Source organism: Oncorhynchus keta, chromosome 10 (genome assembly GCF_023373465.1).
Source record: "Oncorhynchus keta strain PuntledgeMale-10-30-2019 chromosome 10, Oket_V2, whole genome shotgun sequence".
NCBI lineage: Eukaryota > Metazoa > Chordata > Actinopteri > Salmoniformes > Salmonidae > Oncorhynchus > Oncorhynchus keta.
Genome location: NC_068430.1, coordinates 51,675,050 through 51,698,418, shown reverse-complemented (window position 1 = coordinate 51,698,418; position 23,369 = coordinate 51,675,050). Strand labels below are relative to the sequence as shown.

The 23,369-nt window shown below is 40.1% G+C and overlaps 1 protein-coding gene across 2 annotated transcripts in view; it reads right to left on the bottom strand.

Moving 5' to 3' along the window:
* LOC118389370 (cadherin-22-like) overlaps window positions 1-23,369 on the bottom strand; it is a 287,048-nt gene that overhangs the window by 198,444 nt on the left and 65,235 nt on the right. For both annotated transcript variants that reach the window (XM_052527250.1, XM_052527251.1), the window contains exon 2: window positions 12,678-12,768. The gene's annotated coding sequence lies outside the window, so the exon portion shown is untranslated. The remainder of the gene's footprint in view (window positions 1-12,677; window positions 12,769-23,369) is intronic.

Genomic DNA, 23,369 nt, shown 5'->3' with positions numbered 1-23,369 from the left:
TAGCTAGCAAGCTCCTGGATGAGCAGCTCCCTGAAGGCTAGCTGTGAGATGGGGGGCTGTCCACAGCTCTTAGCCATTTCCTTCTGGAGGATGAAGACATTCACCACAGCAATGTCAATGAAATGACCATTTCATGGTCTTGTGGAGAACATTGGAGTATCCTATCAGCACATCTGACAGGGCCACACCTCCCTTGCTCTTGCTTTAGTCCTTCACAGCAGCTGGAATGGGGACATTTTTTGTGGTCCATGCCCCGGCACCATCCTTCACACGCCTGACGACGTGATCTCCACTGAAGGACTTGTGGATACTGGAGCACATGACCACCTCTCTGGTATCCATCCACTTCACAAAGAGCAGGCCATCTTCACGGATTCATCGTATGGTACCCCGCTCAGCCAGCTTAGGCATGACGTTCATCTTTGTCTTTGGAAAGCCCACTCTGTTGGTCCGAATGGTGCCACAAGCCCACACATCCCACTTCCTCAGCCCTGTAAACAGGGTAGGGCTTCTGTAGAAGTTGTCCACAAACAGTTTGTAGCTCTTCCCCAGCAGTTGAAAATCCAATAACTCCATAACGGAATCATAACTCAGTCCATTACCGCTAGAAACTGTTTTTCCCCTCATAAACCAAAAAATTGCAAGTGTAGGCACACACAGAATCAGCCAAAACAAACAGTTTGTAACCCCATTTGGTTGGTTTGATACGCATGTATTGTTTGAGGCTGATTCTAGCCTTTGAGGCTATCATCCTCTCATCGATGGACAGGTTCTGGGCGGGCCCAAAATAAGTCTTGCAGGCCTCAACGATGTTGGGGTATAGAGGTTTGATTTTGCACAGCCTATGTGCCTCTCTTCTTGTCATTCTCCCCATCAACTTCTGGGTCACTGATGTGAAGCGCCCGTGAGATAGTCAGAAACCTTTTACAAGACATGACAGTCATGGGGAAAGGCAGTTGATCGAGAGCTGACGTTTTCCAGTAGTCCCTTGGAGTTTTCAACTTCACCAGCCCCATGTAAATGACCATTGAAAAGTAGCAGAAAAGGTCTGACATGGAAATGGTTTTCCATGCCTCTTTCTTTCCTGCCTGCTTCTTAGCCCCGTACTTATTGGTGTTCGACACCAGGGAATAAACAACTGACGAGGTGAAAAACATTTGAAAAAGTTGAAGGGGGCTGTACTTTGCAGTCATGTCTTGTTGAGGTCCTGGCTGCCTTTTGGGTCTAAAAACGGGTGGATTTGGTTCCACATCATCTTCTAACACAGTGTGCCAACGGCCATCTGGCCCTCTGTCTGCAGGTTTCTCTCCTCCACACCGCCGCGTCTTTGTCACTGACTTCACATCTCTTGATGGCCAGGTAGGTGTGGAGCCGGAGACAGTGCGGGTCCAGCTGGATGAACCAGCTTCAGAGGGAGATGGACACCTTGACATTGGTGGCTCATAATCAGAATCACTGCCACTGTGAAAGATTTTTAAAAATCAGTAACAATACTTTCACGTATGAGCCCTGTATCAACACGTAAAATAAATATATATATATATATGAGAGAGAGAGTACAGGTAACATAATCACTATGGTGAAGTGGTGAAGGGCTGTTCCATGCCATGTTTATGTAAAATAAATTTTAAAAATATATCACACACACACAATAGCCAATGTGTACTTTACACATTTCATTACAGATTATATTTTTATATATTGCAAATAAAATAAGAAAATCCCCCCAAAAATCTCAAATTAATAATATTTGATATTATTAATTTCAAACAATGACATTAGCATTAGGACTTACCAATCCAGCATGGCATCCTCGCCATCAGAAACATGTCTTCCGCCTGGGAGTCAAAACTATTTACAAGAATGTTTACTATAACAAATGGTGTATTTAGAATGTTAGCTCTCTGCAGTTTCACTGGATGTTGGCCTGGTGGGACGTTAGCGTCTCACCTACCCTAGAGAGGTTAACCTTGCTTGCTTAACAATGACGAAATAAGGTGAAATATTGGAAGGGTCCACACTCTACATAACACATCTTCATCTTTCTCCAAGAAACTGCACTGCTAGCGCTATACACCATCAGTGTCTAAAGATGTAAAAACAAAATACTTCCCTGTATCGTCTTTACAGATAGAAAATCAGTAAAAGCAACAGATAACATGCGCCGATTAAACGTATTGCACCACACAACCATGATCAATCCGGACTTAATGCTCTCTTGTGAGAAAGTTTACGTGGTTTAAACTTACAAAGGTAATTGCAGTTTATTAATAATAACCGTGTTAGCCCGGACACTACCTTAGCTTTTCTCAAACTAAGTTAAGAAATGTACAATGGGCCAACATTCCACATTTGGTCCTATGGTTCATATTTTTGCATGTGCTAATATGCATCTACTAGTATAGCTTGGCCATCTTTGAATGCATCAATGTTACTTTCAAAACATCTGATTGAGAGATAAACATGGTAATGCTTTCACTGATTGCACATATTGTAAAGGAAGATTATCATGTAGGAACAGAGTGCTTGCTTTGTTATGCAACTGATCTTGCGTCCTTTCTGTGATCCTGTGAACCCCGTTCATTGCTGCTCGCAGCTATATTTATTATTTATTTTCCATTGGAATAAACCATTTTTGATATACAGCGTTGTACACTACTTAAATTGAATGTTGTTATAGTAATCAACCAATTGTCCTGCACGGATGTCATCCCTATATGCTGAGTGCACTGTTTTTCAATTGATTTCTGTTGCACAAAAGTCTTTTGTCTTTCTACTTCCAAAGAGTGCATTTGACTATCTGCACACTGCAAAATGTAAACAGAATATGAATGTAATAATATATGTTTTATAACATGCTTCCTTTTCCCTATTATCTTATTTACCATGTGCTGATAATGTACAGTATATCCACATACAATTGCACCGCAACATACAATAAACAATTATTTATATTCTCATTATCACAATTTCTCCATAACAGCTCTTATCGATGCATCCGCATTTCCCTTTCCCCTTGGTTTGCAGGCATTGCCACTTGGACAGTCTGAATGCAAATCTTATAATTAAATACATCTCTATAAGAACTCCTTATATAGATGATTCGGCAACCAGCTGCTATATTGTGGCGTTCTATCCATTCTCATATCTACTACTCAATCCATTATTGTCTGTGATCAAAGTTGCGCAATGGAAAACATTCCACTTAAACTGTGGACCATTAACGGAGAATAATCCATTTGAAACGCAAACTTAATATTTTTTTATTTGCGAAAAAGGGCCCAATTTTTAAAACCAATTTAAAACATATTTCACCCCAGGCAGTTTGTCAATTGGATTCCCATATGTGCTATTTGATGATTATCTAAGCAGTCTGCAGTTTTGCATTCACTCTCATCTCATAAACTAGTATAAAATCTAATTCTACTGCTTTCATTACTTTTCTCATATTCTGGGCACAGTCTAAAAATAAGCTTTGTATTGCCTAGTACTGTATATTGCATATGTACAGTAACCAATCTCAGATCAGCATTCCTGGAAATGGAAGGCAGCAAAGCCTTGAAAGTGTGTACAAAATGAAAGCTTATTCCCTATATAGAACACTACTTTAGACCAGAGCCCTATGGGTCATGGTCTAAAGTAGTGCACTTTATAGGGAATAGGGCACCATTTGGGATGGAATAAGGCGCCAATTGGGACACATATCTAAACTGATTTGTAATCTGAGGTAATTTTTACACAGTGCATTCAATGCTAAAACTCAGCCATAAAACTTAAATAATTTTTTTCTCCTAGACAGATTAATGTAGCATACAGTGCCCCCCCCCCCCCAAAGTCAATACTTTGTAGAGCCACATTTTCAGCAATTACAGCTGCAAGTCAGTTGGGGTAGGTCTCTGTAAGCTTGGTACATCTAGCCACCGGCAAAACTGCTCCAGCTCCTTCAAGTTGGATCGGTTCCCCAGATGTACAGCAATATTTAAGTCATACCACAGACTCTCAATTTGATTGAGGTCTGGGCTTTGACAAGGCCATCCCAAGATATTTAAATGTTTCCCCTTAAACCACTCGAGTGTTGCTTTAGCAGTATGCTTAGGGTCATTGTCCCAGTCTCAAATCTCTGGAAGACGGAAACAGGTTTCCTTCAAAAATTTCCCTGTATTTAGCGCCATCCATCATACCTTCAATTCTGACCAGTTTCCCGGTCTCTGCCTATGAAAAACATCCCCACAGCATGATGCTGCCACCACCATGCTTCACTGTGGGGATGAGGTTCTCAGGATGATGAGAGCTGTTGGGTTTGCGCCAGACATTGCATTTTCCTTGATGGCCAAAAAGCTCAATTTTAGTCTCATCTGACCAGAGTACCTTCTTCCATATTTGGGGAGTCTCCCACATGCACCAAACATATTTGGTTATTTTTTTCTGGCCACTCTTCCGTAAAGCCCAGCTCTGTGGAGTTTAAAGTGATCCTATGGACAGATTCTCTATCGCCGCTGTGGAGATTTGCAGCTCCTTTGAGGTTATCTTTGGTCTCTTTGTTGCCTTTCTGATTAATGTCCCCCTTGCCTGGTCTGTGAGTTTTGGTGGGCGGCCCTCTCTTGGCAGGTTTGTTGTGGTGCCATATTCTTTCCATTTTTTTATAATGGATATAATGGTGCTCCGTGAGATGTTCAAAGTTTTGGATGTTGTTTTATAACCCAACCCTGATCTGTACTTCTCCACACCTTGTCCCTGACCTTGTCCCTGATAGCTCCTTGGTCTTCATGGTGCTGCTTGCTTGGTGGTGCCCCTTGCTTAGTGGTGTTGCAGACGCTGAGGCCTTTCAGAACAGGTGTATATATACTGAGATCATGTGACAGATCATGTGACACTTAGATTGCACACAGGTGGACTTTATTTAACTAATTATGTGACTTCTGAAGGTAATTGGTTGCACCAGATCTTATTTAGGGGCTTCATAGGAAAGGGGGTGAATACATATGCACACACCACTTCTCTGTTTTTACTCTTCTATAATTCTTTGGGAAAAAGTTGTTGTTTTTTCATTTCACTTCACCAATTTGGACTATTTTGTGTATGTCCATTTTATGAAATCCATTTAAAATACCTTTGCAAGGCACTGTAAGCATTCTTAGGCTTCCCCTGCATTCCCGGGTATACTGTGCCAGTCGTGTGGATTATCATCCCAAACCACACATACAGAATTTAAGTATTACATTTTATTTTGAGAATTTGAGATTTCAGAGCATTTGAAAATGTTTCTAAAGTAATTCAGATATAAGATTTACACTTACTGCACTTGTTTTGAATGCATATTATATGAATTATGGTAAATAACCATTTCAATGGACCCTAATAAATAACAACTGCACAAAATGAAAGTATTACATTTAACTTTTGAGCATTTATGATTTCAGAGTATTTTAAACATGTCTCTGCATCAGACATGAGATATACAGCTACTGCACCTTCGGATTTTCAAAAATGTTTGGGAGCTTAAGCTAAAGTACAGCATATAACCATCTCATTGGAAAAAACAGCCACTGCTAGAACACCGCTTACGCCCAACTGTGGTAAGGCTGCTGGTACAGTTTGATGCTTAAGGTTTTATGGGTAATGTCTTTATCCTGTATTTAAACCAGTGACACACTATTCACAAGTCTACCTCAATGCCCTATTAACCACAGTTCCACACAATGGGAAAAAAACTATGTACATGATGTAACATGCCGTTTTCTGAAAAACAAACTGTGATAGCACAAGACAAAAATAAGACATGATGCACTATAAAATATGTTCTCATTGTAGAAAGTATTACACCAGATAAGGTATAAACACTAGTAGTTGTTATAAAAGCTTAGTACTGGGGTAGTAAAGAAAAGAAGCAACATGAGATAATTTTTTATTTTTTTGTTAACTCCTAACATATTAACCCTTTCATGCGTGAGTTCCAAATATCTCTAAAGGTCGCCCCAGCGTGAGTTTTTTTTATGCCCGTGATGTTAGAACAGAATGTGATTGTTACACAACAGTACATTTAATCTGCACTGCCCTCAAACCAAGGCATGCAGCTTGTTTTTATTCATAGGCTGTTTTCAACTTGTCAATTTCAAATTATTTTCTGACAAGTTTTTTATTTTCTAAGAACAGTTTGATTTGAGGTGTGTTCCGCCTCATTCATTCACATGAAAGTAGTCATTTTTACTTTTGCGGACCAATACATTTTTTGTACATTTCTGACCCGGAAAAAAATCCCCAAACTCTTCCCAATTGTTTGTGCAGTTCAAGACATGTTCCGTCTCTTGCCTGCATCGCAGTCATAGTTGTTTTCGTTACCAATAATAACTTTAGAAATGTGTGAGTTTCTTTCAAAGTAAGTGCCTTATTACATTATAATAGTACCACTCTTGTACCACTTGGTTGTTTTCTGAGTGCATTCTACAAAGCTGTTAATAATGTCCGCCTTATCCACTGCCCCCATTTGGAGGTTATAGTCAAGCACGCAGTTGGGTTTGATATTTCTCTCTCCCCTCGGGTGGTCCACCTTCTTATGGTTGCTGTATGGACAGTGGAGAGGACATGGATGTCTCGTTTGCCACTTTACTGCCAGCTGTTGACATTTCTTATTTTGTATAGCGGGTCATTCAGGACGGCAATAGCATTGTTGATGAAATGCAGTCATCGCAGTAGAACTAGATAGCGGTCTTGGAAAAAGAGGGTGGCAAAGAAAGAAGTTGCAAATATAGGCTCTGTGCTCCAGTATTCTCTTAGGGAGTTCTTCTTTACTATCCCCATGAGGACTGTCACCAGGAAGGTATACATTTCAATGATTGTGGTTGTCCCCCCGACTCCTGGCTCTCTTCTCCTGTAGCTCCAAGGCATAGCGATTGGTCTCTACTATGTCCCCCACCAGCTCCTCTGTCAGAAACAACTTGAAGCACTCTACCTCAGATGTAAATGGTAAGGGGCGTTGCACTCCAGACTGGGACTCATCAAAGCAAACAGCATGGCCAGGAGGGGTGAATTCCTGACTTTCATACTCAAGACTCATTGTCAGAATTGTAAAAAAAAATATCCAGAATTTCCGCGTTTGTTAATTGTCTGCTTCTTAAAAGACATTGCTAATGCTACAGCTTAGCTCACTAGCTACATACATAAGAACACTGAATGGCTCAGAGCGGGAGTGAGAGGTTACGTGATTGACTGCCGGCACGTGCCATTTGTATCAATAAATCACTATCAGAAAATGTTTTGTGTGGTAATTATTGATATATTTACTGTTTTATTATGTTTTCAAGTAACGGTGACAAATCATGCATAGATTGTAATGGGCACATGTGTGTAAAATACTTTTTTGAAGGTTATATTTATTATGATGAGTTAAGCTAATTCCAGCTATGTGTTTGGAGCCATGTTTGTTGACATACAATGCATTCTGGGTTTCACGTAATTGTCTGTCGGACCAAAGATGCTATAAAAGAATGAGGTGAGTAAGGGTTCACTCATTTCTTGAGAACTTCAGGAAGTGAATGGTGGGATATGAACGATGGAAGACAACATTCCGCTTCAAAATGCATACTATAAACATCTTTGGTTTCTGTGAGGAAAGAAAGCATGTCGGCACGCTGAAACTAATCGTCGGATTACTTTCGATTTCTAGAAAGTGTTTTATTCAATTATTTCAATAAATGGTGAGCTCACCCATGATGTGATGAATTATAAATAGTACTTGCTACTAGCTAATTCATATTGTAGTTCGTTAGCCGAGAGTTATACAAATATGACTGCTTGTGTTGCGTCAATTTTTCCTCAGTTAGCGCTAGGACAAATGTAGTCTACATTTTTCCAGTTTAGATGATTGTGTTATGCTATATAATTACTCTGTGAATATCTGAACATTGCATCCAAAAATAAACTGCTCACATTCTGCACATAACTTTGTGAGGGCTGTGTTTGTGTTAATAGTTTCTGAAAAAAAGTATGGCCAGCTCAAATGCTGATTGGCCAGTTTCGAATGACGCAACATTCTAAATAAGCGTTCTAAATAAGCGTTCTAATCACACTGGTGTGATCATACGCTTCAGGGACCACTGTAGAATGATAACACTCATGTGATGGTAGTGTGAAAGGGTTAATAGCACATGTGAAAGTGACATATCTGGTAAAAGCCTGTAGTGCTATGGTCACTGAGGAAGTACAGTTCCCGCTCAGCCCAGTCAAAACTGTTCGCTGCTCTGGCTCCCCAATGGTGGAACACACTCCCTCACGACGCCAGGACAGCGGAGTCAATCACCACCTTCCGGAGACACCTGAAACCCCACCTCTTTAAGGAATACCTAGGATAGGATAAAGTAATCCTTCTCACCCCCCTTAAAAGATTTAGATGCACTATTGTAAAGTGGCTGTTCCACTGGATGTCATAAGGTGAATGCACCAATTTGTAAGTCGCTCTGGATAAGAGCGTCTGCTAAATGACTTAAATGTAAATGTAAATGTCTTGAAATACAATGTTATATATTGTAGCCCTTTCATATATTCACATGCCCTTAATTGAGAATTTAGCTAAAACAATTAAGAGACAATTCGGTCGTGAGGTTTGCATTTTTTATCATGACTCTTGTTTTGGATGCAGCTCTGCAGAGTGGTTTAACCTTTGTAGCGCAGGGGTTCCGCTAGCGAAACACCTCAACAACATTCCGCTGAAAAGGCAGTGCGCGAAATTCAAAAATATTTTTTAGAAATATGTAACTTTCACACATTAACAAGTCTAATACAGCAAATGAAAGATAAACATCTTGTTAATCTACCCATCATGCCCGATTTCAAAAATGCTTTACAGCTAAAGCACAACATATGATTATGTTAGATCGCCGCCAAGTAAAAAAAAAACACAGCCATTTTTCCAGCCAAAGATAGGAGTCACAAAAAGCAGAAATATAGATCAAATGAATCACTAACCTTTAATGATCTTCATCAGATGACACTCATAGGACATCATGTTATACAATACATGTAGTTTTTTTTCTTTCGATAATGTGCATATTTATATCCCAAAATCTCAGTTTACAGTAATGGTTTGATTCCAAAACATCCGGTCATTTTGCAGAAATACTAATAATAAACATTGATAAAATATAGTGTTATTCACAGAATTAAAGATAGACTTCTCCTTAATGCAACCGCTGTGTCAGATTTCAGAAAAACGTAATCTGAGAATCTGAGTTTAGAACCCAAAACAGTCAAAGGAATAGCCGCAATTTTGGAATCAACAAAATTAGAAACAACACCATAAATATTCACTTACCTTTGATAATCCTCATCAGAAGGCACTCCCAGTAATCCAAGTTCGACAATAAATTACTGATTTGTTCCATAAAGTTCCATCATTTATGTCCAAATAGCCACTTGTTGTTAGCGTGTTCAGCCCAGTTATCCATCTTCATGAGGCACGAGCATTTCATCCAGACAAAAACTCGAAAAGTTCCATTACAGTCCTTTAGAAACATGTCAAACAATGTATGGAATCAATCGTTAGGATGTTTTTAACATAAAAATCAATAATGTTCCAACCGGAGAATTCCTTTGTCTTCAGAAAAAGCAATGGAACGCGAGGTAACTCTGTCGGGAGCGCGTCATGAGACCGAGGTACTATACCAGACCACTGACTCACACAGGTCTCATGAGCCCCTCCTTTATAGTAGAATCCTCATTCAAGTTTCAAAATACGGTTGACATCTAGTGGAAGCCCTAGGAAGTGAAAGCTCATCCATATCTCAATGTGTACTCGGTAGGCCAAGCTTTGAAAAACTACAAACCTCAGATGTCCCACTTCCTGGTTGGATTTTTCTCAGGTTTTCTCCTGCCATTTGAGTTCTGTTATACTGACAGACATCATTCAAACAGTTTTAGAAACTTCGGAGTGTTTTCTATCCAATACCAATAATAATATGCATATATTAGCATCTGGGACAGAGTAGGAGGCAGTTCACTCTGGGCACGCTATTCATCCAAAAGTGAAAATGCTGCCCACTATCCCAAAACCTAACCCTAACTTTAACAGCACTGCTAAGCCTAATGCCTAGCCCTAATCTTACATTAAGACCACATTTTTGTTTTCAGATCATTTGAAAATATAGCCAATTTTGACTTTGCAGCTGGTCTATCTAAGGGGAAATCACTCAGTTCTGCCTCCAGGACAAGACACGTGACATTAAAAATCAACCTGTCACTGGCATGCCATATACATAATATCCACCGTTGTGCCAATGTAAACACATGGAGATGGTAAACACATAACAAGACCTAATTCATACATCGACGTGGAAGAGATTTTGGGTGAGAAGTCCGTACGACACACAACAGCCATGTCCATCCGATTATGGTATACATGAAATTACAGAAAAGGCAGATGGTGTAAACAAATTCACACACTAATCTGGAGAGATTGGATTCTTTAGTTGGGCATTACCCCTGATATCAAAGACACTGACACAGATAGAGACATATTAAATTGAGGAGGTCCATAAGGTCTATAATCCTGTGAGTCAGCAGATTTTGTTTGCGTATTAATCTGGAGCATTGGGAACACACAAGGGCAGAATTGCTTAACTGACAAGAGTACGAATTTCTCTTCCTAATCTATCCCCCCCCCACCACCCACCCCCCCATTAAGTCTCATCAATGTATTTATTTATCCCATACACACTGGTTGAACATTCCGATCACTCAAAGACTGTGTGCTTACTCTGTTTTTCTGATGCACCTTAGGGAAAATTTAAATAATAATTTGCATTTCTATGTACACTGCTTCGTACTTGTATAGTAGGAAATTGGGGATCTATTGGCAAAATGTACAATACACATTTGTATTCCAGCACACAGTTGTTTGAGCAGGTTTGAATCATAAGCATCATGGCCAGTGGTTTGCTTAAAGCAAAGTGAACCAACAAAACTGCAGCAGGTATCTAAGATCAATGTGCTGGAATAACTTGATAGTGAATAGGTCATGTATTTTGGTTGTGGTACTCATGTGAACTGAGTCTTTTAAGCTTTTTTTTTTGGTATATACTACATACAGCACATTCAGAAAGAATGTATACCCCTTGACTTATTCTACATTTTGTTGTTACAGCCTGAATTTTTCAACCATCTACACGCAATAGCCCAAAATAACTAAGTTAAAACATGTGTTTAGAAATTCTTGCAAAAATATTGAAAATGAAATAAAAGAAACATCTCATTTACATAATATTCAAACCCATGAGTCAATTATTCATAGGTGCACCTTTGGCGGTGATTACAACTTTCATCTTGGGTATGTCTGTTTCAGCTTTGCACATGTTGATTTGGGGATTTTCTCCCATTCTTCCTTGCAGATTTTCTCAAGCTGTGTTAAGTTAGAAGGGGAGCGGTGGTGAACAGCAATATTCAAGTCGTTCCACAAATTTTCAATGGGATTCAAGTCTGAGCTTTGGCTGAGCCACTCGGGGACTTTCACATTTTTGTTCTGAAGCCATTCCAGTGTTGCTTTGGTTATATGCTTGGTGCCATTCTCCTGTTGGAACGTAAAATCTTCACCCCAGTCTAAGATTGTTTGCACTCTGATGAAGCTTCACTCTGAAATATAAATATCTAATTTGCATAAGTTTTCACACTCCTTTGCTATGACACTCCCAGAGCTCAGGCGCATCCAATGTCCTTTGATAATCTGTGAGATGTCACTATAACTACAATGCAGGGACTGGGAGACAAGTAAGGATAGAGGGAACAATGAATGGAGCCAAATACAGGAAAATCCTTGATGAGAACCTGCTTCAAATTTCAAACGACCTTAGCATGGGGTGAAGATATACTGTATGTTCCAACAGGAACTAGAAACAGGACATTGGCCCCAAACATACAGCCAAGCAATGCTGGAATAGCATCATAACAAAGAATGTGAAAGTCATTGAGGGGCCCAGCCAAAGCCCAGACTTGAATCCCATTGAAAATATGTGAGAAGACATGAAGATTGCTTGTTCTCCATTGCTCAAATATAAAATACACTTTGATTTGTTTAACACGTTTTGGGTTACTACATTTAGAAAAAAGGGAAAAATATATTTTTGGTGTTATTTCATAGTTTTGATGTCTTCACTATTATTCTACAATGTAGAAATAGTACAAATAAAGAAAAACCCTTGAATAAGTAGGTGTGTCCAAACTTTTGACTGGTGCTGTGTGTAAATGAGATCTTTCTGTATTATCAATACATTTTCAAAAATGTCTAAAAACATGTTTTCACTGTCATTATGATGTTTTGTGTGTAGATTGATGAGAGAGAGAAATCTAGGCTGTAACACAACAAAATGTGTAATAAGTCAAGGGGTATGAAAACTTTCTGTACACAAGGTCTCACTGTTTGAATTTCCATTATGTCGAAGTAGAAGTAGTGTTGTTTTTAACTCGGTAGTGTTGTTTTTTGATTCAGTGCTTATGTATACAAACACTTTGTGCTGTATGCCATACGAGTAGTATTTGTTTTTATGTGAGCGTCAAGGCACTGTACATGTAAACGTACATGCAGGAATATTTATAAAATTTTACTAATGGTTAATAAAGTATTTGATAATGGTTTAAAAGTGGTTATACGAATGAATGATGTAAATTAGGCGTTCATAAGAATATCACCTGACCTTGCTGGTTTCTTTACAGAGAATTATACTCTTCAGGTCTTCCGGTCCTCTTCATGTCACCCCTAATTTCACTCTCCATCTCCCCGCAGCCCTGCAACAAAGGAGGAATAGTACTTCATTGTTTTCCAAGTGAAGATTAATTAATCTAATGGCAGAGAGAGGGGAGGGGCAGGTAATTTGCTAATGGATGGGAGAAAAATGGTGGGACCATCTCCCTTGCGGACGAAAGGAGAGAATAGCCTCACACTGTCTGGGACGTAAGTAAGAGCTAAAGTGGTTTTATAAAACAGAGTCATTAACTGTCTTCCTCTACTCTCAGGTTGGAAGAAGGCACCACTTTGCTCGGGAGAGAGCACATTCAATAACCCACAGACATTTATTTAATTAACCTCCTCCTCGCTTCCCCCCCGAAGGTAGGGTACAGGCAACATGATCCCTTGAGATGGTGCTATGTCTACTTAAACTCTTTTAATTACACTTTAACTCCCGTCTAATCACACAAACTTTGTTACTGACAACATACTTACAAAGAGATACATCCTGCATCTGCCCCCCAGTTTCCTGGGACAAGTGTTATTAACTCTGTCATTACGGGTTGGCTGTGAGGTTAGCCCCGTGCTAATATCCTGCCTGTTGTGCTGCTTGAGAGCCCTGGTGAGCTCGAAGTGGATAAGTGGCTTGGTCAAAGAAGAACCACATTGAAATGAGCGTGATTTCTCTCAATTTACCCGGCAACGCACATTTGAACCAGAATTGATCTGTGAGTATAGGTGAATGCGATAATATACAAGAGATCATTCCAAAAGGAAATCAAATGTAATTGCAAAGCAACAATATGTTGCCTCTCATTCTTTTACCTTTTCAGAAAGCAATATGCAGTTGGGTACAGCTACCATAAAACAATATGTGACGCTCACGCGAAAACAAATACGACTCGTACGGCATACAGCACTAAGTGATTGTATACATAAGCACTGAATCAAAAAACAACACTACCGAGTTAGTGACACTTCTACTTCGACATAATGGAAAGTCAAACAGTGAGACCTCGGGTACTTGACGAAAACAAAGGAAATCCACGAGAGAAGTGTTGTTGAGCACTAACACAAGACCTTGAGGAGATTGAGTGCAGCTCATCTGATCAAACATTTCAGTATACGGAGAGCTTGTCTCCTCAGGCCTCTGACAGTTCCCTGGTTAGGTCCTGTTGTGCTGAAACAGATCCACCACATAATGGGGGTCTAAATACACCACCCAAACCCATTCCTGGGGTAGGAATGACAACCCTTTCACACCGTTTTCATTTATCTCTGTCTGTTTGTGAGGGCATAATGTTTGTTCAGTGAAAGACAACACAATGGCCTCCGAGGTTTCAGTAGCACTTTACTTGACACCCAAGTGTCATAACACTTTATGACATGTCATAACCATGTCATAATATGTCATAACAGCTGACATAACCTGTCATAATATGTTCATAACACTGTCATGACACATATATTTAGACCTGTTGTGATATACATTGAGTTATTTTATCGCTGGTTATGACACCTACATAAGAGTGTCAAAACCCACAAAACCTCCCACAGTAGTTATTTCACGGCTGATTATGACACCTATATAAGAGTGTCAAAACCAACAATGCCTACCACACGAGGCAAAATGTTCAATTACAGCATGGCCTACGTGTTTATGTTGAATATTATTATTTATTTTTTTACCAAATTAAATTATAATTGTAAATGCGCATTCCAGTGTGCGTGTACCAATCCTCTGTTGCTGAGGACTGGGATGAATGCAGGAGCATATTTCAGGAGCAGGACCAGACACCCTATTTTTGACTGATGACTGATATAAGGGCATGTACGTGATAGGCCTATCTGGCTTATATGATTATGATGGTAATAATGCTTCTTTACAGTGTCATAAAGAGTATTTTGTCACAATTGTCGTATGAAGGAGTGGACCAAGGCGCAGCGTGGTATGCGTACATTCTTATTTATTAAAATAATGAACACTGAACAAAATAACAAAACAAAACATGAAGCTATACAAATGAGTGCTGACAGGCAACTACACATAGACAAGATCCCACAAACACCAAAGGGAAATGGCTATCTAAATATGATCCCCAATCAGAGACAACGATAAACAGCTGCCTCTGATTGGGAACCATATCAGGCCACCATAGACATACAAATCACCTAGACCTACAAAACTCTAGACATACAAAACAACCTAGACAATACAAAAACTAGCGTACCCACCCAAGTCACACACACCAAGCACCTAACCAAAATATAAAGAAAACAGAGTTCCTGGTCAGGGCGTGACTTCTTTCTTAGTCCAATGTGACACAGGGCGGTCATAATGCTTCATGACAGTGTCATAAAAAAAACATGAATTAAAGAAATCATTACAACAACAACAAAGTATTTCAGAAAAAAAATAATAATAAAGATACTTCTTGGCATATTTTTTGAGGGGAATAAAATGTGGGTTTTGACACTCTTTTGTAGGTATCATAACCAGCCATAAAATAACTCAATCTATTTCACAACAGGTGTAAATATATGGGTCATAACAGTGTTATGACCATATTATGACAGGGTATGACAAGTTATGTCAGCTTTTATGACATATTATGACATGGTTATGACTGTGTCTTAACGTGTTATGACACTAGGTGTCAAGTAAAGTGTTAATGAGGTTTCACACAAATTCAAAGTACAAACAAATAAGTAGCACAGTGGTTTTGTGTTAAAAAAAACACACAGACTGAAGTGTAGGACACTGTTTCGTTTAGTTTTGACAGCTTAGGGGGAAAAATCACCTGGAGATGACTTTCCCGTACAGTATGATGACAATTGGATATATTTTTAGAGAATAAGTTAATTGTGGAACAATTGTACCATAAGAACTTGATCGAGCACATAAGTCAAAACAATTAAATGTGTACCGGAAAGATAAATTAAAGCGTTGTTGGAGTGGCTCAAACATTATAACATCAATTTATTTTATCATATTTTTTGGAGTGGTGGCAAAGATTTAGCATCAATAAAGGGGAAGCACTGCATATGACAGTTCCCTATTAACAAACAGAAATCTGAATTGTCTCCATCTCTCAGTGGATCCATTCCACACCAAACCCGAAAATAACAGTTAAAATAAAATAAAATTGTATTTGTCACATACACATGGCTCGCAGATGTTAATGAGAGTGTAGGGAAATGCTTGTGCTTCAGGTTATGACAGTGCAGTAATAACTAACAATTAATCTAACAATTCCCGAAACAACTACCTAACACACACACATCTAAAGGGGTGAATGAGAATATGAACATGTAAGAATATGGATGAGCGATGGCCGAGAGGCATAGTCAAGGTGCAATAGATGGTATAAAATACTGTATACACGTGATATGAGTAATGTAAGATATGTAAACATTCTTAAAGTGGCCTTATTTAAAATGTGGCATTGTATAAAGTGGCTAGTGATCTGCTTATTAAAGTGGCCAGTGATTGGGTCTCAATGTAGGCAGCAGCCTTTCTGAGCTAGTAATTGCTGTTTAGCAGTCTGATGGGCTTGAGATAGAAGTTGTTTTTCAGTCTCTCGGTCCTAGCTTTGATGCACCTGTACTGACCTTGCCTTCTGGATGGTAGCGGTGTGAACAAGCAGTGGCTCGGGTGGTTGATGTCCTTGATGATCTTTTTTCCCTTCCTGTGACATTAGATGCTGTAGGTGTCACAGAGGGCAGGTAGTTTGCCCCCGGTGATGCGTTGTGAATACTGCACCACCCTCTGGAGAGTCTTACGGTTGAGGCCGGTGCAGTTGCCGTACCAGGCTTTGATACAGCCCGACAGCATGCACTCGATTGTGCATCTGTAAAGGTTTGTCAGGGTTTTGGGTGACAAGACAAATTTCTTCAGTTTATCCAGATGGGATAGGGCAGTGTGCAGTGTGATGGCGATTGCGTTGTATGTGGACCTTTTGGGGCGGTATGCAAACTGAAGTGGATCTAGGGTGTCCGGTAAGGTGGAGGTGATATGATCCTTGACTAGTCTCACAAAGCACTTCATGATGACAGAAGTGAGTGCTGCAGGGTGGTAGTCATTTAGTTCAGTTATCTTTGCCTTTTTGGGTACAGGAACAATGGTAGCCATCTTGAAGCATGTGGGGCAACAGATTGGGATAGGAACCGATTGAATATGTCCGTGAACACACCAGCCAGCTGGTCTGCGCATGCTCTGAGGGATGCCATCTAGGCCAGCAGCCTTGCGAGCGTTAACACGTTTAAATGCTTTACTCAGCCACAGAGAAGGAGGTGCAGTACTTGGTAGTGGGCCGCAACGGTGGCACTGTATTATCCTCAAAGCAGGCAAAGAAGGTGTTTAGTTTGTTTGGTAGCCTGACGTCCGGTGATCTTGGCGTGGCTGGTTTTCTTTTTGAAGTCCATGATTTCCTGTAGACCCTGACGTCCGGTGATCTTGGCGTGGCTGGTTTTCTTTTTGAAGTCCATGATTTCCTGTAGACCCTGCCACATACATCTCGTGTCTGAGCCGTTGAAATGCGACTTCACCTTGTACCTGTACTGGCATTTTGCTTGTTTGATTGCCTTGCGGAGGGAATAACTACACTGTTATAATCAGTCATATTCCCAGACCTCTTTCCATGGTTAAATGCGGTGGATTGCGCTTTCAGTTTTGCACGAATGCTGTCATCCATCCACGGTTTCTGGTTAGGGTAGGTTTTAATAGTCACAGTGAGTACAACATCTCCAATGCACTTCTTTATAAACGCACTCATAAAGTCAGCGTATAGGTTCTCTGAGGCTGACCGGAACATATTCCACTCCACGTGATCAAAACAATCTTGAAGTGTGGCTTCCGATTGGTCGGACCAGCGTTGAATGGTTTTCATCACTGGTACATCTTGTTTTAGTTTATGCCTATAAGACGGTAGGAGCAAGATGACGTTGTGGTCGGGAGGGAGGCCTGGGGAGGGCTTTGTATGCATCGCGGAAGATAGAGTAACTGTGGTCGAGGATATTGCCCATGTGCGTAGGCCAATCAATATGCTGGTAGAATATAGGTAGCCTTGTTCTCAAGTTTGCTTTGTTAATAACATCCCCAGCTACAATAAATGCAGCCTCAGGATATATGGTTTACAGTTTGCATATAGTCCAGTGAAGTTCCTTGATAGCAGTATTGGTGTCTGCTTGAGGGAGAATGTACACAGCTGTGACTATAACTTTACGAGAATTCTCTTGGTTGGTAAAATGGCCGGCATTTGATTGTAAGGAATTCTAGGTAGGGTGAGCAGAAGGACTTGAGTTCATGTATGTTGATATAATTACACCATGAGTCGTTAATCATGAAGCATAGACTCCCGCCCTTCCTCTTCCCAGAGAGGTGTTTATCTCTGTTGGCACGATGCATGGAGAAGCCCGGTGGCTGAACCGATTCCGACAACATATCCCGAGAGAGCCATGTTTCCATGAAACAGAGAATGTTACAGTCTCTGAAGTCTCTCTGGAAGGCAAACCTTGCTCGAATTTCATTTACCTTGTTCTTAAGAGACTGAACATTGGCTAGTAGTATACTCATCAGCAGTGGGTGATGTACACGTCTACACAGTCTGACCAGGTGGCCGCTTCGTCTGCCCCTTCTGCGGCGCTGTTGTTTTTGGTCGAGTACTGGAATTAGATCCATTGTCCTGGGTGGTGGTCCGAACAAAGGATCCGCTTTCGGGAAAGTCGATTCCTGGTCGTAATGTTGGTAAGTTGACATTGCTCAGATATCCAATAGTTCTTCCCAGCTGTATGTAATAAGACTTAAGATTTCCTGGGGTAACAATGTAAGAAATAAAAAATTTAAATACTGCATAGTTTCCTAAGAACTCAAAGTGAGGCGACCATCTCTGTCGGTACCATCAACACAGTTGATAGCATCCTATAACTAATCAACAATCATCATGTTTAACCGCTCAACTATACTTAACAATGATGCCTTTTCAATGTCTACCCGAGCGCTATCTTTAGGTGACAACATCCGACAAAGGCAGATGATGGCCCATCTAATCTGTAAATCACAGAAGTAACTTCATGGCTGGTGGCTAGGATTGTCTGCGCCGAAACGATATGATCAAACCCCTCCTGTGTCCTCAGCGAAGCCCTATGAACATGGGGGTATTAGACAGATCAGTGTGGAACAGCAGCCAACCGCTTTAATGAGTCTTCCTGAGGTGCTGGTTCAGAAGCCTGTTGCAGAGCTGGATAAACGCACTCGGCCAAACCACAATCCCCCCGATCCTAGGACTTCCTCAGCCCCACTCAGTCTGAATCCGCTATCCCCTCCTTTCTCTTCCCTCCTTCCCTCTTTTCCTCTCGCTAGACTCCCAGGCAGGGAAAGATGCTAATGGCCACCCTCCCCGAGCTGGCACTGAGGATATGGAAGTGGGGCTATACAGTATAGCTGAAGCAGATTCTTCTTATTTTTCCTCTGCTTCTGCATCTTCTCTTCCTTGTCTTCTTCTGTGAAGTTATGCTGTTGTCTATCTGGTGTCGATGCTAAGCTCAATGTATGTTTCAATGATTTACAAAAAGGATGGTCATTGCATCGCTGAACCCCACCATATTTTCTTTTTTCATACTCTGTACAGTCTACTCACCATACAACACAGTCAAGATGGCCCATCATATTTTATTAGTTACCAGAATTGTTTGCCCATTCAAGTGCAAACAACACAAGGCCCATCTGCTCCACTGGCTGGGACATATTTGTATGATAAACAGGAAGGAGCAGGTGTTATCACCTACACTGTAATGTCTGTGAAGACAAGAGAGAGAGAGAGAGAGAGAGAGAGCGAGAGAGGGAGAGGAGAAAGACTTAAAGGCCCAGTGTAGCAAAAAATGTGATTTCATGTGGTTTATACAGTGTATATTTCCACACTATGGGGTTGGAATATTACTGAGAAATTGTGAAAATTATAATAGTCAATTTAGTGTAAGAGCAGTTTGAAAAAGCCGCCTGAAATTTCAGCCTGTTTTGGTGGGATCGAGTATTAGCCTGCCTGGTGCCATCATCAGTCTTTAAATTAGTTACAGTAATAGACCAATAAGAGTTCCAAACCTCTGCCAATAACAGCTAGTTTTCAGTTGTTCATTCCCTACTCAGACTACTCCAGTCCTAGCAAACTTCTTGTTTGAGAAATTACTCTTTGCTAAGAAGCTATTTTGGATGATTTTTGACAATTTTCATTGAAACATTCACACTAAGGTATTGAATTATTACCCAGAAATGTGTTTTGTTCCTACTTTGAAAGATATTGATAGGTATGTAACCTCAAAGTGTTATAATGTAAAACAGACATTACAGTTCTGATCACTGCATAAAATGGTGTGTACATGTAAGTCAGAATATATTTGATAATAAGAAGTAGAAACTCAGTACTGAGAAGTCAGAATAAAAGCAGAGCTGGACCACTCTTGATTAGTTGGCTCTGGAAGGTCAAGGATCTTCACACATGCTATTAGCCCCTAACACCTTGTCTATTGTCCTCATATCACACCCCAGTGCAGCTCAGCAGGCAATCTACTCCAAACATGTATTTAGTGCCCTTACAACCCACAGGAGGTCGGTGGCACCTTAATTGGGGAGGACAGGCTCATGGTAATGGCTGGAGCGGAATTAGTGGAATGGTATCAAATACAGTACCTCAAACACATGGTTTTCATGTGTTTGATACCATTCCAGTCACTTCGTTCCAGCCATTATTATGAGCCGTCGTCTCCTCAGCAGCACCCACTGATATAACCTAGTTCATACATTTGGAAAACATCTTAAAACCTCTTAAGCTTAGGCCTACTTTTTCGAAAATTCTGTTAAAATGTGCGCAACATTTCAACGTCCTGCTACTCATGCCAGGAATATAGTATATGCATATGATTAGTATGTGTGGATAGAAAACACTCTGAAGTTTCTAAAACTGGTTAAATCACGGCTGTGACTATAACAGAACGTGTGTTTCGTGAAAAAGCCCAAGGAAAACTGATCACAAAAAAGGAAAAAAATTATCAATGCGCCAGTTCCCTGTATTGTCTATGACAAGGCAAAATAGATAGGGCCCAGTTTACAAGTCCTACAGCTTCCACACGATGTCGCCAGTCTTGGAAATTGCCTTGAGGTTGTTCCTTGGTCAAATGAAGAAGAGACACCCCATGTCATCCGGTCCACGACAGGATGTTTTGGAAGAGACATTTTCGACCATCATTTGAAGACGTCGAGCTATTGAATACACATCGCCCCGTGATCAATTTGATAGATTATTAACGTTTACTAATACCTAAAGTTGGATTACAAAAGTAGTTTGAAGTGTTTTGTCAAAGTTTATAGGCAACTTTTTTTATTTTTAAAAATGACGTTGCGTTTTGAAACAGTGTTTTTTCCTGGATCACACTTCATAAATGGACATTTTGGGTATATAAGGACAGATTTAATAAAAAAAAAGACCCAATAGTGATATTTATGGGACATCTAGGAGTGCCAACAAAGAAGCTCGTCAAAGGTAATGAATGTTGTATATTTTAGTTCTGCGTTTTGTGTAGCGCCGGCTATGCTAATTCCTTTGTTTACGTCCCCTTGAGGTATTTCAGGGTGTTGCATGCTATCAGAAAATAGCTTCTCATGCTTTCGCCGAAAAGCATTTTAAAAATCTGACTTGGTGGCTAGATTCACAATGAGTGTAGCTTTAATTGAGTACCTTGCATGTGTGTTTTAATGAAAGTTTGAGTTTTAACGAGTGCTATTAGCATTTGGCGTGGTGCATTTGCATTTTCTGTTGGCTAGGTGGGACGCCAGCGTGTCGAGTGACACCAAGAGATTGACTATAAGGTTAATGGAGTCTATATTCATACAATCATCAATTAAAGATCCAACATCTAATCAAACTTCAATTCAAATGTTATTTGAAGTGCATTTAAAACAGCAACTCACTTTAAACAATAAAATTAAAAAACAAGCACGGCAATAAAAGAGATCAAATGTTATCAAAGAACATAAAACACAAAAGGTGTCAAAAGGCGACAAATCGGATTTTAACACCTCAATCAGTTTCACAGTATAATGCAAAGTTCCATATAAAAAAACCTATAAATATATAACATATAAAGATAATAAAATGTATAAAACGTCTGAGACACTTTATGAAATAAACACAAACAATGATAATTAAACTTTTCTCTCAATTGAGCTTTTCTCTCAAATTCCCGAGGATAGGCTCATAGTTTAACCTGATTTCTTGATTTCTCATAGTTTAACCTCCAAGTAGCCTAATGCCTAACAAGCAGCTCTGCTTGAAACGGGTAAACTGCACTTTATACAGGCAATATGCACGGCTCTTTATAATTCAATGAACTGGAATAAACTGTGCCTTCAATGCCTTGCCCCAAACCTTAACAGGGGGCTTGAAATTATATTGATTTGGATGTTTCTGGAACCAATTTACATGAGCTATGACATGAGAAATGCATGTGTTTTCATGTGCTGGACCAACAAGCACATCACAAGAAAACCAATATGTTAGTATGCCTGGTGTTAGCTCTGCATCTGGTTGAATGCGTGGTAGGCCCATCTGTCTGTCAGTGGCGAACCACTTTGCAAGTACGTATGATGAGCGAAAACATTTACTTTGATCAGTGCATATAACCTCTCACAGCATCCCTACCTGGCTCATTTTGTTCTGTCAGCTGTACAATGGTGAAATCCTTGTTGAGATACATGAATGTGAAGACATCATACACATCATTCCTATCTTCACTTGCTACGACAAACAGCTGTTTAGGGGGCAGGCAAATCCTTATTCTCACAGATCCTTATTCTCAATTATGTAAGTACTTGGTACCAGCAGGACCTACATGTAATGCGTTTCATCTCTCTCGTGACAGGTCTTTTACCAGTCAGTAGGCCAGAACCTGCTTTTAACCCTTTAGACAGTTAAAACTTCTCGTTAAACTGAACTGAGATGCTGTGATTGTTTGTCTTCTGTGTACCTATGAAACCATTAAATGTCAACATTGTGCTCGCTCAAATGGAAACCACCAGAAACCATATACTGGACCGTAGTCCAAAACCCATTTCTTAAAGTGACTATGGAGGTGCATATTTAGTGTGCAATGCTGTTTTCCATACGACCTTGCAAAGCTCACACAGAACTGCTTGCAAGTGGCGATGAGCCTCTCCAACTCGTTCCATTGTGATACATCTTGCACATTAGACGGTACAGGATTTCACAAAATCCAAATGGGCATCCTCAACAAGTCCCTTAAGAGCAAATAAGGAGCAAACGCATTTCCATTCTTGTGCATTGAATTGAGAAAACCCTGATGAGATTTTAGCGGGTTTTTGGCCCATGTCTGCAGGTGCTTTCAGTGCATCAACTTTAAGCGGAATATTTCGTAGTATTCCATCATTCAGCACACTAAAATTCTTCCCGATAGTAAAAATGTGTTTTACTGTCCCCCAAAAAGATAATGCATAGGGTCCAATACAGACATGCCTATGGGTGTGAAATTATGATCATTTAAATAGCTCAGAGAATCTGGCCCCGGTTTCAGTCTCTTTTGTTTCCCTCTCCGCCTTGGTCTTCGCCTGTCTCCACTTAAATCCCTTGCATTTTGTGAACTTCATCCCGAC